The sequence below is a fragment of the Olea europaea genome, chromosome 17, assembly GCF_002742605.1.
Source record: "Olea europaea var. sylvestris chromosome 17, O_europaea_v1, whole genome shotgun sequence".
NCBI lineage: Eukaryota > Viridiplantae > Streptophyta > Magnoliopsida > Lamiales > Oleaceae > Olea > Olea europaea.
Genome location: NC_036253.1, coordinates 1,350,408 through 1,367,572, shown reverse-complemented (window position 1 = coordinate 1,367,572; position 17,165 = coordinate 1,350,408). Strand labels below are relative to the sequence as shown.

The 17,165-nt window shown below is 38.4% G+C and overlaps 1 pseudogene; it reads left to right on the top strand.

The window, feature by feature from the left end:
- The window catches only part of LOC111365875, a 6,841-nt pseudogene extending 4,416 nt beyond the window's left edge, over positions 1–2,425 (top strand).
- Positions 2,426–17,165: the final 14,740 nt, after the last annotated feature.

Sequence of the window (17,165 nt, the reverse complement as noted above, 5' to 3'; positions counted from 1 at the left end):
AACTTAGGAAATATTGGGGCATTATCATACTATGAAGAATTATACTTATGAGAGAGGAGACATGTTTACGTAGCAATAAGACTAGTTCCTGAAGGGTGTGTTGTTGGTTTAAATACGCAAGTGTACAATGTCAACTAAAAAAGTAGTAAACCAGACCTAAAGAGTTCGGACTATCATCCCAAGGAAACTACTTTATCTGAATATCGATTTAAATGACCTTACCTCTTATTTGACAAAAACCAAATTTCAACTGAAATTTTGATCAATTCTAATATTAACTAAGAGAAATGAATGCAATTAAACGAACGTGTTTTTCTTTAGATTATGGATAACATTGATTAAAATATTCAATATATGGTTAAAATATTGGGTTTCACGATTTCACCGTAGCTATCAACATTAATTTTGCCTCTCAATTTTAATTCCTAAAGTTGTACTCGATTGATTGTGGAAGTGCTATAAAATTTGTATTAGATATATTAGTATCCCAAACGATATGTACATTGGAGCTACCCCGAGTGTCACTTTAAGTGGAGATAGTAGTAGAGAGTTTCTTATCATTGTATGTAGTATTTTGGAACCTTCATGTTAGAAGAATTAAGAGAATACATGGAATACACTTCCATTAATATAGGAGTAAGGATGTTGTAGTCACTATAGATGATCTTATTATCCTAAAAAGAGACTGTTTTAGATATTTAGATTCGATTAACAACAAGGAAAGTAGACCTGAAGATGTAATGTTTATTACTAGAATTGGTAGGATGAAATGAAAAAAATGATAATGGGATTCTATGTGGCAAGAGCGTCTACCAAAATGCTATTTAAAATAAAGAGCATATTTTTAAAACAAATGGCATCGAAAGAAACTTTGAAAATAAAAATTCGAAAGTCCAACAACACTCTTTACTTTTTTTTTTTTTTATCCTATAAATATTTATGATCCAATCTTTTTTCTTCCTTTTCTTGACTTGCTTCCCTTCAAATAACTGCATTCAAAATTGTGACATTACATATGAAAGCATTAAAAATAGTATATAGAGTGTAAGTTTGGCTCTCTACAGATGGAGAGCCAAATCCATTTTATACTTCAATTTTTAACGATAGAAAGTTCATTGATTAGATAAAATAAAATTTGGTTCTTTAAAGTAAAGAGGATGAGAGAAAGAAAGAGCCTTTTGGAGCTGCTCTAAGAAGATTTGTTTATGATTAAAAGAGAAGTGCTGAGGAGTAATGGTTTTAAGACGATGAAAGTTGGGCTGTTAAAGCATACAAAATGTCTATAGGATGAATGGACAAAATGATATTATGATGGATGTCTATCCATGATAGGAAGGATCAGAAATGAGAATATACAGAGATGAGTGGAGGTGGCATTAGTTGAGGATAACGACTTGTATTACTGTGTAGGCCTAATCAAGCTCCATTCACAAAGGTGATGTAATCCTAGTACAAAATGTTGGACGAAGGAAATGTAGACCAAAAGTTGCCTATTGTGGTTGTGATGGATCTGGTTGCACTAGATCTTTCATTAGATGTAGTGATGATCTAAATGCATTGGCAAATGAGGTGTCATTTTTTCCGTCCCAAATAATACATAGTTTTTTTATTGTTGTTGTGAATCATTATTCAAGGGATGGAATTGAAACTGTGATTGCATGTCTCTCAGTTTGGTTATTAAATTTGATTCCTTTTATAAGTCAATTTCTGATGTCCATCTAGAGCTTCTGAAAGAACAAAGTTTTGTGTTGACGCCTGCAGTCCTGTTGCTAACAATTCTAATTGTTTTTCTTCATCTCAGGAGGAGTCCCATATCAATTGCTGCAGCAATAATTTATATAGTTACTCAACTTTCTGATGATAAAAAGCTCCTCAAAGGTATGTTGGACTGCTGATTGAAGACGAATGATTTACGTTCGCTGATTTTTATGAAGTATGTTATTTCCACATCATTACAATATCATGTCAAAGACTTGCAACATTACTAGTTCTTGGCTATATTTTTGTCTCTCAATTTATTATTATTTTTTTTTTTTGTGCATAAAAACTTGTTCTTAAATATAGTAAATGCTTGTAGATGTATCACTCGCAACTGGAGTTGCCGAAGGGACTATCAGATATTCTTACAAGGATTTATACCCCCACCTGTTGAAGATAATACCAAACTGGTATGCTCAAGAAGAGGATCTCAAGAATCTCTGCAGCCCTTGACACGTTGAGGAACAATTTGTTACAAGATTATTCATAAATGATTTTTGGATATATTTTTTTCTTTTTTGGAATTATAGACATAAAATGAACATCTTTTCTATCCTTTTCTCTATATATTTAAATACGTTATTCGATGATGGATTCTGCTGAAAGCAGGAAACTACAGAGATGGCAAGTGTCAAAAAATACAAGCTAGTTTATCTTTGGTGTTGAGAACTTCGAATTTTTGTAGCACTTATCAGTAGAAACAGTAGAATTTGGCCTGGGCTCGTGCTGAACTCAATCATACACTAGAATTTCTGTGTGGTGAGGACGAATATTATTTTAAGGAAGTGATATTATAACTCATCCTTGTGGGCTATAATTTACGTGGTGAGGATGAACATCCTTATAAGGAATGTGACTGTTTCGCGCGGGTTAGTCGCTAACAATTAAAAAATGGATTAGACGATTGTGTAAGGGACAAACTTCTTGAGATAAAGTCCCAAAAATGGGTGCTTTTATTGGCGATGACTTTACAATTGGAAAATAAAACAGAATGCGTCCAAGGGGCGCAAGTACACGAATTACTGAAAAGAAGTGTTTAAATCTAAATTAAGAAATTGAAAGTTACATATTCTCTGTTTGAGAATGTTTGATTCGGGGGTCCTTTTGCTCTATGTCTTTTCTTCCTTTTATACTCCGTGAATGATCTCTTCGTAATGAACCGCTTAAAAACTGCTTGATCGCTCTATAACTGTCCACTTTCTTCATAGTAGCCAACTTGTCATGGAACTGTCTTCTCTAACTGCTGTCATTAATTTTGTCGTTCAACCGCCTTCAATTGAATTCCTTGAATCGTGGAACGTGATAGGGTTACTCAATAACTACTTCATTAACCGCACATTTGGATAACCATAACATCCTATGTTTGCTAAGATCCTGAGCGACTCGACGGTTTGGATGAGAACAGGGTCACAGCTCTAGGCGACTGCATGACAATCCATTCGCTCAAATCTTGGGCGACTTGCAAGCTTGGACGATGGTATTACCGCGTTCATGGGCTTCCCTATTTGGGCCTTTATCCTGAATTGCCTGATTAGGCCGTTCTTTGGGCTGTCTGATTTGGGGATCCTCCAATTGGGTTTCATTCTTTGGGCTATTCGATTTAGGCTGAACTTTTTGTGTGTCAACAATTACCCCCAATAAGGCAGAATTAATACCAATTATTAATTTTTGCCATATTCACTTTGTGTTTCCCAGCAACATTCGAAATTCCTAAGAATTTCAATCATTGTTTTCTTCCATAACCTGAAAAGGTGCGACGTTTGCAAACCCTTATAACCCCCAAATACACATCATTTCATTGCACTACTAAATCACGCCTCATTGTTTCGCGCTTCTCTATCGCAATATCACTGTTCATCTTCTTGCTTCTTTGCTACGTTTCTTAAGCAAACATCGACAAACTCTATTTCGTTCCTAATGGCTGCTTTACAATCCCAGTCTGATGACTCCTTTAGTTTCGAAGACTTCCAGAAACTCCTCACTCGGCCATATATAACTCCGAACTTCCTTGCACCAGCCAATGTCGAACTCAATGAATTCTATCTAGGTTCTTCATTCAACCACGCCGAGGCCATCGAACAAGCGGCAGTCCGTCAGCTGTTCCCTTGTACTCAAGGCCCTCCGTTTCTAAACTCTTTGCCGCTGATGCCACTTAGCGAAAGAGGTATTCGCACTTGGCCTAAATCTGATATCATTTTTCGTAGATGACATGCTCGCCTTGTGAACCATGGTCCTACTAAAGCAATTTTTGATAGTGCTAGGATTTCTGATTTGTTAGAAATCTCTTTTCAACCCCCTATTTTTGACCCATCACTTTTTCCAATAGCTTTAAGTTTTTGGTCTTTTGAGTATAATACTTTTGTTTTCCCTCTTGGTCCCATGTCCATTACCTTAATGGATGTTAGGGCCCTAGTAAATCTGCCACCTTTGGGCGATACCATTTTCTCTGATATTTTGATTTCTGGTGTCACCCCAAAATTTGATAGAAAACTCACCGAGTCTTATTCAAGCCTGCAAATCTGTCATAACCACTCGAGCGTTGAGCCTTCCCATGCTGAGCGTGTGGCCTTTCTTTAGATTTGGCTTTGTAAATACATTTTGTGTGTGCCAAGCATGAAGCCCTCCATGAGCTATTTACCCATAGCGTACGAATTGGCGCGTGGTAGGCCTCTGAATTTGTGTTCTTTCTATTTAGCTGCCCTTTATAGAGCCATGACTTCTCTTCAATCCCAATTGAAGAATGGTGCATCTCCCACTGGCAATGAGCCTCTTTGATTCACTCAAATGTGGTTGAGAGCCTATTTTCCATCACTTGGTGCTCTATCCTTTTCCAGTCCTTCGGCTAGCTGCTATGGGCTAGCCATTAATCCCCTGACTCCTGTAAATATGTCCAGAAGGGACATTTTTTCATTCTTTTATACTTTGGATTCAATGCATTCCTTCTTTCCTTTTCCTCCCTCTTTGACTCCAGATTATATGCAACATTCATCCACTCTGGATAGTGCGAACACCTTTCTGTTCGTTTGGATTCAGTTTTTGACCGGGAGGGAGTTGTTCCATGATATTTTGACTGGGACCAATGCCAAAGCTGGGGTCGAAATATATGCTCCCCAATTTTTTGCTCGCCAACTTGGTTTTGGCCAAATTTGGCCCGTTCCCCCTTGCTATTCAAGAAATTTGATAGACCGCTTCCACACCATTAATAAGGCAGAGGCAGAAGCTATAGATGCTCGCAATATTCTTTTGACGAACAACTTTTCATTAGCCCCTTTCAATCCTAACCGTGTCATCCATCTCCTTTTTGAACAACTCTGGCCGTCAGTGAAGCGCAGATTGTTTGCGACTGATGCCAATCGTGCTTTTCATTCACTGGACCAGTCAAACATTTCTTCCACCTTTCCTGTTTTGGTCACTCCCGTGTCCATTCGGAGTCCCTCTTCCCTTGCTCGTGCTAAACAGTCTGCTCGTCCATTGACTTCTCTTCCTGCCAAGCCCACTGCAGCTAAAAGTGCCCCAAGCCGCAAACGGCCAGCCTCAGCATCTCCCATTTTGGAGGATGATGCTGATGCTGATGCTGATGATGACACCCCTCTCATCGTCAGGAGGAAGGTGATTAAATTGGTTTACTCACAAGCATATCTTTCCATACTTGAAACTTTTCTATGTGCTGATGGTTTATTTGGATTTCTCAGAAAAGTTTAGCCTCTCCTTTGAAGGCTTTGGTGTTGGCAGCTCCTGCTCCATCATCCTCTACTGAGGCTTCTTCGTCCAAACCAGCTGATGAAGGGACTACGCTTAAAGAAAAATCTTCAGTCCTAGAATCTTCATCACAACTAATGGATGAGCCACCTTCTTCCCAGGGCGTTGACCCCCCAATCGTCGAAGCAGAAGGTAACTCATTTTTTGACGCTTTACCTTTGCTCGTGCTATTGGTTTTTGATTTGTTGCTTTTTGAGTTCTGTTGATGCTCCCATGATTCTGCCCGTTGCGGCAAGGTCTTCTTGCTTAGACAAGGAGAAGTCCTCACGAATGGTGGAGCCACAGGTGGTAGATTTGGTTGGGGATATGCCATTTTCCAAGATTGCTGATGAGGTAATCTTTGCTTCACCTTTACTTTTTCTTTGTTTAGTGTAGTGAAAACCTTCAATGTTGGCAACCTTCTTTGCAGGATGCTGATAAAATTGTGCATTCCTTCCAAGACTTGTTCACTTCCTGGGGGCAAGTCAAGACATCTCGCCCTGCTTCAGCCAGTCGTCCTTCTGTTTCTTCAGAGGAAGATATGAAGTTCTTCAAGCAGTCGATATTTAAGTATGCGTCCTTCATGGATATGGACATTGGTAAGCCTAGTGCTGTCAAGCATAAGGATAAGCTTGAGCATTTGAATGTGACATTGGAGCAAGCACTGACACTTCCGTCGCTCAATCTTTCTGCTGATTTTAAAGCGAAGTTGAAGGTTGTCCATTCCGAGGTCTTTTCCTTCCTAGCCAAAAATGTTGAACTGAAGGCCAAAAGTACTCAATATCTTCGTGCTGTATCTGAAAGAGAATCTTTGCTTCTGGAGATCAACAAAGTTGAGGACGAATTGAAAGAAATCTCTTCTGAAATCATGATTGAAGACTCTTTGATGATTAGTTTGGCTGCACAGATAAAGGAGCTTCAAGCAAAGATGGACGACTGCAAGGCGAGAATGGCTGCCAAAAAATGCAATGCCTCCCAAGGAATTGAGCGAACCAAGTCTTTGGTCGAGCAGTACAAGAAGCTGAAAGTTGATGATGATGTTGTGGCTGAACTGAATATCACTTCTTCTCGGCAGAGCGAGGACTGGGGGAGACTTAGGGAAAGAATTCGTTTGGTATGGGGCGAATTGTAATTAAGACATATAATGCCTTAACTTTTTCTTTTTGTAATTTCGTATTGACTTTCCTTTTGTAACCTTGTACTGATACCCATTGCTAATTTTGATCATAACAGCAGCCATCATTGTTAATGAATATTTTAACTTCTTGTGTATTTATTGACGTTTGTCTTTTAATCATCAATCGCTCAAGCATTTAACTGCTTTATGCTAAAATTTTTGCACATTTTCTCTTGGTATTTTCTATCTCTTTCCCCAAGATTTCGGGCCATTTGATTCTAGTTACTAGACACGAATGTGGCTGTTCATATTCTGTCTCTTCACCTTCACGCCTCTATAAATGCACTTATATTCCACACTTGTCATTTTCACTTCCATTTTCTTCTTCAAAACCAATTTGCTGCCATTGTTTAGCATTTTGACAATCAATCCAAAACCTTTGTTTTCCATGGAAATGGATCATCTGATCCGCCCATTTTGCCATCTTTCTTGATGTCACCTTTGGTATGGGAGATATAGGAAATATTCTTTGGCCAGCAAAGTTCTTCCCATCGTCTCCATGTTCCTTACAAGGAGTTCGATGATTGAAGACAATTTTTGAGGACGCCTGCAAGCTACCTTGCTTGCTGAGAGTGCTTCTCAGCCTCTTTGCCCATCATTGCAGCGATGCATTTAGGAAGGCGATGCGAAGGCGCTTCATCTTCCTTTCTGCTTGCTGAGAGTGCTTTTCAGCCTCTCTGGTTGCCTTTGCAACAGTGCGATTGGGATGGCGATCAAGGCCAGTAAACCCCCTTACTTGGCGATCGACCGGGAGATTAGTTTGCTCTTAATTGTAGTTTATAAAGCATTTAGCATCTTGTATTTTGCAGCTTTGTAATGAACGTTTGATAATAAAGGAATTTATTTGAATGTATTTCGCTCTGACCCTTTTTACTCTACGATCGTTCAATGCGATTTGATTACGCTTTTATTTGTTCACTTTCCCATAAGGAAGGAACATATTTTTTTAAATATTTGCCATTAATGAACCTCATGTGCTTGGTGCCGTCTAAATCTTCCAAATGATAGGCTCCATTAGGCAACACATTATTTACTTTATACGGTCCTTCCCAATTGGGCGACCATTTGCCATACTTTGGATCTTTGCTATCCAAAGGGAGTACTATTTTCCAAACCAATTCACCCAGGCTGAACGACTTGGCTATAACTTTTTTATTATAAAATTTAGCCATTCTTCGTTTTTGAACTTGCAATCTATCTAGGACGTCTAACTTTAATTCGTCCAACTCCAATAAGTTTTGAACTAGTGATTCGGTATACTCATCACCACTTAACTTATATTGTAAACACATTCTGATTGATTGCACGTTGATTTCCATAGGCAAAACGGCCTCTTGTCCATAAGTAAGTTGAAAAAGAGTAATTTTTGTACTTGACCGAGGCGACGTCCTATAAGCCCATAAGGCCTTGTTTAGACATTCGTGCCAATTTCTGGCATTTTCATCTATCATTTTCCTTATGATATTTTTTAGAATCTTATTAGAAGATTCTGCTTGTCCGTTGGATTGAGCGTAATATGGTGTGGAGTTCACTAATTTAACCCCAAACTCTCTCAAGAATTTATTCACTTGATCCCCATTCAAAGATATTCTGTGATCTACCATCAAAGTTTGTGGAATTCCAAATCTATAAATGATGTAATCACGGATAAATTCTATGACATTCTTTTGGGTGATCTTCTTTAAAAGTACCGCATCTACCCACTTAGTGAAATAATCAGTTGCAACTATAACAAAAGTATGTAGTTTGGACGATAGGGGATAAATCTTCCCTATCAGGTCTATCGCTCAACTCTTGAACGACCAAAGTTTAATAATAGGTGCCATCTCTCGTGTCCGCGCCTTTTGTATTGGACCATGTTTTTGGCATGCTAAACAACTCTTTGCATACTGAACGCATAATTCTTCCATCTTTGGCCAAAAATATCCACTCCTAATAATTAACCATCTCATCCTTTGGCCAGCTTGATGAGTTCCACATATCCCTTCGTGCACTTCAGCCATAATCGTCCTAACTTCTTGCAAACTTACACATTTTAGTAATATACCATCAGAGCATTTTTTAAACAACGCTTCATCTATTAGTGTATAGTTTAGCAAACGCAGCTTTATTTTTCTACTATTTCCTTTGTTAGGTTTTTTAAGAAACCTTTTAATCTCTGTCCTCCAATCCATTGCATCTCCATCTTGTATGCAATGAAGTTCAATCTTTCTCGCCCTTCTTTGGATCACGGGCAATATGGTTCCATACTCATAAGTAGACTTCCAATTTAAAACCTTTGAGTACCCTGAGGCCATCTAGGCCAACTCATTTGCCACGTCATTATATATCCTATTAACGCATTGAAGTTCTACTTGGTCGAATTCTTCTAACAACTGTTGGGCGATTTCATATTGACTCATGATGGAATCACTTTGGCATTTAAAATCACCAATCAATTGTTGAATTACCAATTGAGAATCACCTCTAATGATTACATTCTTTACCCCCATATCTATCATTAGTTCTAGGCCCACGATTAAGGCTTCATATTCGGTCTGATTGTTGGTGCACATCCTATCCAAAGTGAATACGAACTTGTAGCAAATCCCTAAATGATTTATCAATGCTACTCCTACTCCTGCACCTTTAGAGGTTTTCGACCCATCGAAATACAACACCCAAGGTTTTAGTTCGAACGAATTGATTTCTAATTCAATTTCTTTAGGCATGTCAAGGCATGGATGATCGGTTAGAAAATTAGCCAAAGCCTGATTTTTGACTGTCTTTTGGAGTATGTATTGTATTTCAAATTCTGATAAAGCTAACGTCCAAAGGCCTACCCTTTGGTGTAAAATAGGGCGAGAGAACATATACTTAACCAAATTTACTCTAGAAATCAAATAAAAGGTTACGGGCCGTAAATAAGCCCTTAATTTTATACATGTGAAATACAATGCAAGACATAATTTTTCGATAGCAGAGTAATTACATTCACATTTTGTTAACCGTCTACTCAAGTAGTAAATCGCCCTCTCTTCACCAAATTGGTCTTCTTGCGTGACCATTCCAGCTATTGATTCTTTTTTCAGCCGATACATACACTTTTATTGGTCGTCCTTGGATTGGTGACACCAATACTGGTGGACTTGATAAATATGTTTTCAGACTTTCAAAAGTCTTTTGATGTTCTTCTTTCAAGACGAATTCGTCCTGATTTTTCAACTTTAAAAGTGGCGAAAAGACTTTAATTTGCCCTGCACAGTTAGCAATAAAGGGTCTTAAAAAGTTTACTTGACCTAGAAACCTTTGCAATTCTTTTTTGTTGCTAGGTGGTTTGGCCTCTAAAATGGCCTTCTCTTTATTTTTATCAAGTTCAATCCCTCTTTTATGTACCAAGAAACCAAGAAAGTTCCCTGCATTAACACCAAATGCACATTTCAAGGGATTCAACTTTAGCTTATATTACTTCATTCGCTCAAATGAACATCTTAACTGTTCGAAATGGTCCTCTTCTTTAATGGATTTGACCACTATATCATCTACATACACTTCAACAAACTTGCCTATCATATCATGAAAAATTAAATTCATTGCCCTTTGATAAGTTACTCCTGCATTTTTAGGCCGAAATGCATGACTACCCATTCAAAACATCCTAGAGACTCAGGGCATCTAAAGGCAGTTTTGTGTATGTCTTCCTCAACTATATAAATTTGATTGTATCCTGAATACCCATCCATGAAGGAATACATGACGTGTCCGGCAATTGAGTCTACTAAAGAATCTACCGTGGGTATTGGATATTCATCTTTGGGTGTGGCTATGTTTAAATTCCTAAAATCTATGCACATCCTTAGTTTACCATTCTTTTTTAGTATTGGCACGATATTGGACAACCATTCGACATACCTGACTGTTCTAATAAAGCCTGCTTTTAATAATCGCTCGATCTCTTTCTTAATCTCAGGGAGTACATTAGGAGCAAAACGTCTGGGAGGTTGCCTATGAGGTTTAAAATTAGGCTTAGTTGGTAATTTATGTTTCACCAAGTCTCTATCTAAACCAGGCATTTGTTCATATTTCCAAGTAAAACAATCTTTATACTCCTTTAACAAAGTGATTAATTTATCACTAATCTCTTGATCGAGCATCTGGCTGATGAATGTTGGATGATCTTCTCCTTCATTGCCAATATTCACTTTAATCAGAGGGTCTTGTGTTTGAGCGTATCCAGGCTTGATGATCCGCATTATTTCATCGTCTAGTTCCCTTGTAGGCACTTCTTCTTCTAAACAATCCACCTTGATGACTTCTTGGCCAATACTTTGTTCCAATTCGAATACTGCTAATTTATCTTTCAACGCTTTCAGGGATGCCTCTTCTTTCGTCTTGTCTTTGCATTTTTTATTGAAAGCCATTAATTTGGCTTTGAAGGCCTGAATATCGACCATTTGCTTTTGTTGCTTAGAACTCATTCAAGACTCCTTGATTATTCTTTTGCCAATTACTGGCTCTTCTAGGGCCACTATATTTGGCCTTATCTAACTTAACATTTCAGTGAATGCGTCCACTAAAAATGGCTCTTCACTCTGCGCGACAATCTGAGTTTCTTTCCCATCTTGGACTACCCTGACAGGTCCATAGTTTCCTTCGTACATGAACATTTCCACTGAGTTTGCTTCTGCGACAAAAGGCCTATGATCGGCCTGTAACACCTCTGCTTCACCCTTGTTATTCTAAAAAACCAGGCATTAATGGAGCGATGAGGGTATACAACGACTTCCGTTTATCCAGTCTCTTCCTAGTAACATATTGTAACTAGTAGGACCATCTATTACAAAAAAGACTGTGGTCCTAGTAGTTGTCCCTATAGTTATATCCAATGGCATAACTCCCTTAGCTGCGGTTGCTCCTCCATTGAAACTTGTAAGGATGACTTTTGTTGAAATCATATCCCCTTCCGTCTTTGCAAATTTCCTCATCATCCTAGATGGAATGGTGTTTATAGCTGCTCCATTATCGACAAGCACTTTTGCCACAGGTATGCCGTTAACTAGAGCTTTAACGTACAATGGCCTCAAGTATTTAGTCAATTTCATGGCTGGCCGTTTAAAAATAACCTTTTCAGCAATCTCTATTTCTACTTCCTGCTTGTCCTCTGTCGAGTTATCCTTTTGTGATAAGTCAACGTGCAGCATGTCGCACTAAGCCTCTGTCTCCTGAATTTCCTTTTTACTGTTTTCTAATGCTTCATCTTCAGTTACCCAACCTGTGGAAGGAGGCATTATTCTTGGAGATGATCCATACTTTTCAGAGCGAGGCACCCTCTTCTTCCTTTTGGGCGTCCCGTACAGCACGTAAAAATTGAAAGAACGTCCAGATGATTCTCCCAATAAATCTACTTCATGAACTCCCTCTCGATGTAATTGCTTTAACAGAGTATTGTACGATACTCCTCTTCTTCTTCTTTCTGCTTTCAGATCGATTTTCTCTTCAATGTCTGTCATACCATTATCTTCCTCACCATTGTAGGCCTCTCTAGAAGTCTGGTCTTCTTCATATTTCAGCACACATGCTTCTCCTTCGCTATCCTCTCTTTCTTCTTCTTCTTTCTCTTTATTTTTGAACTCATTGGCTAGTAAATAGTTATTAGCCACGACAGGAGGTAACGTACCAAACTGAATAGTAAGGGGTTGATCTGGATCTTCTCCATCCCTTCCGCCTCGCTCAAAATTCGATCTCTCAGAAGAAGTTTCTAGCAACTCTTTCATTGATTCATCTGTATCAGTCTCTTCACTGTCTTTGAGAACATTTTGATTGGCTACCTCAAGTAGTTTAGGCGCCTTAGGACTTGGTACTCCCTATTGTTGCCTCATCATTCGTCCATAACTCCATTGGAAACGCCTTTATTAGGTTCTAGTCATCTCGTTGAAGGGTATCGCCTTTCCTGCATTATACTGAAATGAATGCCATACATTTGGTTGGCGAGTTTGCGGCCTGAATGTTCTCCCATTATTTACTGGCCTGAACTGCCTCTCAAAAGGTGGTCCCTTATAGAACAATGTACCTCACCCTCTATTAGGCTGAGCGTTTTGGAAGAAAGTAGGGCGATGGGGATGCTGCCATATCCCTGGTTTCTCCGTATTCCCACTCACTTCTCTTTTACATCTTGCACACAAGACGTCTTCATCCTTTTTTGGCTCCTTCCTTTCAATACGCTCAAAGACACTGGGATGTAGTCCAGGGTTTTCTTCTCCATCATCTATAATAACTTGAATTTTGACAATTTGTTTTTGAAACCAGACGTCACAATATTCACTCCAAGTGGCTGTGGAAAAGGATTTTCATCCACTGCCATCTTTTTCTTATAACCGAACGTAATTCGTCCTGATTCAATGGCATCTTGTAACACATGGCGAAAAATCAAGCAATTGTTAGTCAAATGTGACAATGCATTATGCTACTTACAATATTTTTTACCCTTAATTTGTTCAGGGCTTGGCAATTTATGCTTGTCGCTCAGCTTTATCTGCTTATCCTTATATAATTTATCAAATATAAGGCCAACTTTAGTTACATCGAACGAGAACGTTCTAACTTTTATGTTTTCATCTTTCATAGGCTCATCATTGCGCCATTATAGGACAAGTATACGTGTCTCCTTTGACTAATTCGACCGAACACATTTCGGTCTGATCGTATGACTCGTTATTGATGGTATGAATATCAAAATTTGGGTCTCTATAATAAGTCCCCTTGCTAGAATTTTTTATTTGCTCTTCTTCTCTTATTAATCGTTCATACCTAATCACGTTCGTGCTCAAGTGGAAAAGGTCAGGAAATTCTTTGTCTTGAAATTTCTTTTTCAAATCAAAGCTCAAACAACCTTGAGCGATTTTGACAAACTCTTTTTTGGGCAAAGGCACAAAACATTTACTTCTTGCCGTCTTGAACCTTTGGAGGAAACCTTCTGCCCATTCGTTTGGCATTTGACGTAGGTTCGCCAAATCGGCCAAAGTAATTTCAGACTCAGTCTTATAAAACTGAGCGTGGAATAATTGTTCCAATTGTTGCCATGTTTGAACAGAGTTTGCTGGCAAATTGATGAACCAGGAGAAAGCTACTTCTGTTAATGAACTAGAGAATAGCCTCATTTTATGGTAATCAGTTACGTCACCAGTTTGCAGTGTGAATCGCCCTATGTGTTCTAGAGTAGACACCTCTCCTACACCGGTAAACAGTGAGAATTCTGGTACTTTATACCCTCTAAGCCATGGATATGCTTGGTCTACCCAATCAGGATATGGCTTTGTGTAAGTCGGCCTAATGACAGGACGTACCCCAAAAGCCATCTGGTCCTGCACTATTTCCATAATTTGATTCCTCAACATGACGTTGGGGTCATATGGAATCCCTACAGGTTGGTTGACCAGTTGATTTGCTTGAGGCCTGATGTTTGGTCTTTGATTGGGAACAAAATTACCATGATTTGAGCCATTGTTACCATTTGCCCGAACATTTATTCCCTCATTAACACGTGGGGTATTCTGCCCATTATTTAGGACATTATCTCTTACATTTGGATTACCCCCCAAGTTAGGCGTACCACTACCATTATTCTGATTTGGCATTACACCATCCCCCTGGTTTGAAGTAGAGGGACCGAAAGGTGGTTCTACCCCTTGACTTGGATTTAGGACTGGGGGATTATGTCCCACAATTGTCCTAGTTTGAAAGTGGTTTGCAAGAGGCATAACTGGTTGACAAATTTGACCTACTAACTTATTCATTATTTCGTTCAAAGTATTCAGTTGTTTGGCCATGTTGTCATAATGTGCATTCCCATTCTTGGTAAATCTTTCCATATTATGAATATTTCAAAAATTTACCTGTTCAACGACATCTTGTGTGAGTTCTCCAAGTAGTGCACGCATAGTTCGAGGACTCAACTCTGTCATTGATTCGTAACGACTGTTACTGTTCTGATTTTGTCCATCTCTTCGTGGAGAGCTATGCTGCTCCTCATATCGCTCGATCACACACTGGACTCCTCCCTGACTTGCTGCTTCCTTATCGGATCTCTGAGGCACATTGTTTCACCTTTTGTATCTTCAACACCAAACACCACTGTCCCACTAGGCATGCCAAAATTGTTTCGCGCGAGTTAGTCGCTAACAATTAAAAAGGGAATTAGACGATTGTGTAAGGAACAAACCTCTTGAGATAAAGTCCCAAAAAAGGGTACTTTTATTGGCGATGACTTTACAATTGGAAAATAAAACAAAATGCCTCCAAGGGGCGCAAGCACACGAATTACTGAAAAGAAGTGTTTAAATCTAAACTAAGAAATTGAAAGTTACATATTCTCTGTTTGAGAGTGTTTGATTCGGGGGTCCTTTTGCTCTATGTCTTTTCTTCCTTTTATACTCCCTGAATGATCTCTTCGTGATGAACCGCTTAAAAACTGTTTGATCGCTCTATAACTGCCCACTTTCTTCATAGTGGCCAACTTGTCATGGAACTGCCTTCTCTAACTGCTGCCATTACTTTTGTCGTTCAACTGTCTTCAATTGAATTCCTTGAATCGTGGAACGTGATAGGACTACTCAATAACTGCTTCATTAACCGCACTTTTGGATAATCATAACATTCTATGTTTGCTAAGATCTTGGGCGACTTGAAGGTTTGGGCGAGAATAGGGTCACAGCTCTGGTCGACTGCATGGCAATCTATTCGCTCAAATCTTGGGCGACTTGCAAGCTTGGACGATGGTATTACCGCGTTCATGAGCTTTCCTATTTGGGCATTTATCCTGAATTGCCTGATTGGGCCGTTCTTTGGACTGTCTGATTTGAGGATCCTCCAGTTGGGCTTCATTCCTTGGGCTATTCGATTTAGGCTGAACTTTTTGTGTGTCAACAGTGACGCTATTTGAAAATTGAAATATTAATTTAAAGAGTCTCTAAGACCATAATTTTAAAGGTTAATTCTTTAAAATATAGAACATTTTATGCTTAAAGAGTTGTTTGGAGATGCTATTGGCTGGTGGGTAGAACCAAATTAAATTTGGAGAACTAAACTCACTCTCTAAATTAATATGAAGAGTCAAACTCACTCTTTAAATTAAAATGTTAATTTAAAAAGTCTCTTGAAACATAATTTTTTAATGAGCATTTGAGAATATTTTATATTTAAAAAGTTTCTTAAATATACACTTTAGCTAATGGGTAGGACCACATTAAATTACCTCGCATGGGTGCCGACAAGCCATCTCTTAGTTCCTCGACAAGGAAAAAGGGAAATACACTTTCTAGTTATAGCTTGGGTCCATCCCGCACATGTAGGGATTAATGACCTCAATTGCATAACGTATGGAATGACCCAAACTATCTTTGCTTCTTTTATAGGAAGTTATCCACAACTACTCCTTCCTCGTATATGGTGAGGTCATCTTGTATGGGTTAAATTTTGCACTCTTTTAGGAATTTAACTTTAACAAAGTTAATACCACTACATCCACTTTCAATAGACAAGGCACTCGAGTAAGATCCAAAGAAAGACTAAGAGGATCCCAAGTTTATATCGCAATGCTAGTTTGTTGTTTGAGAGCATAATCGACCACGAATTTTAACCACTATAGATATTATGCAAAGTTCGGTCCTTTGACTCTCTTTGAGTTATCTAATCAAGCATTTCGTTCCAAGTTTTTATAAAAGTGAAGAAAAAAACTATAGGAACATTTCATGTTTGTTTGTATAGGAAAAATATAAAACGTTGTACGTTTAGGAGGTTGAACCGAATAAAATTGGACAAAATAAGTGATAAAGTTCATAACACACGTCTCTCTTCCTCAATCATATTTTATCTTGCATATACTTTGTTACTTGTTATGTTCATTCTAAACACGTGCGGACAATTATTTTCAACAACAAAATACAGCACAGTTGATAAATAAATAGTATAACTTTTTGAGGTGGTTGGTGAGTACAGAATTTAATTTTGGTCTGTCGAGGAAAACTAGGTGTCACCTCAACACAAAGGGAGATGAACTATTGAGAGAGTCTTATCATTATGTCCAAACTTTAACAGCCAATTTGTTTCATTGCGATCATGATTGTTGTAAAAATTTAAATTATCAAGATCATATAATGGATGTAATTTTGTAATTATATTTTGAAGAATGTTACACTGCCAAAAAACTGGTGATCAATACCCTGACAGAACACTCACAGCAAAAGAAGGGCCCACTTTTTTCGGAAATACTATATTTATACAGGTCCTACGGCAATGTGAGTATCTGTCGTCCCCTGTGTCAAAAATTTTCTAGCATTGTAGCTTTTTTCTTACATTTTTATATCCAGTCCCAAATCATTGCCTTTAAGGGAATCTTTGATTTAGTGTTCCTTTTGCTGCCCTCCAATTCACATTGAAACCGTTCCAGCGTTCCTGTATACATTATCCGATTATTTCAATGCAAGTATATAGAATAATATATAGAAATCGTTGAGCG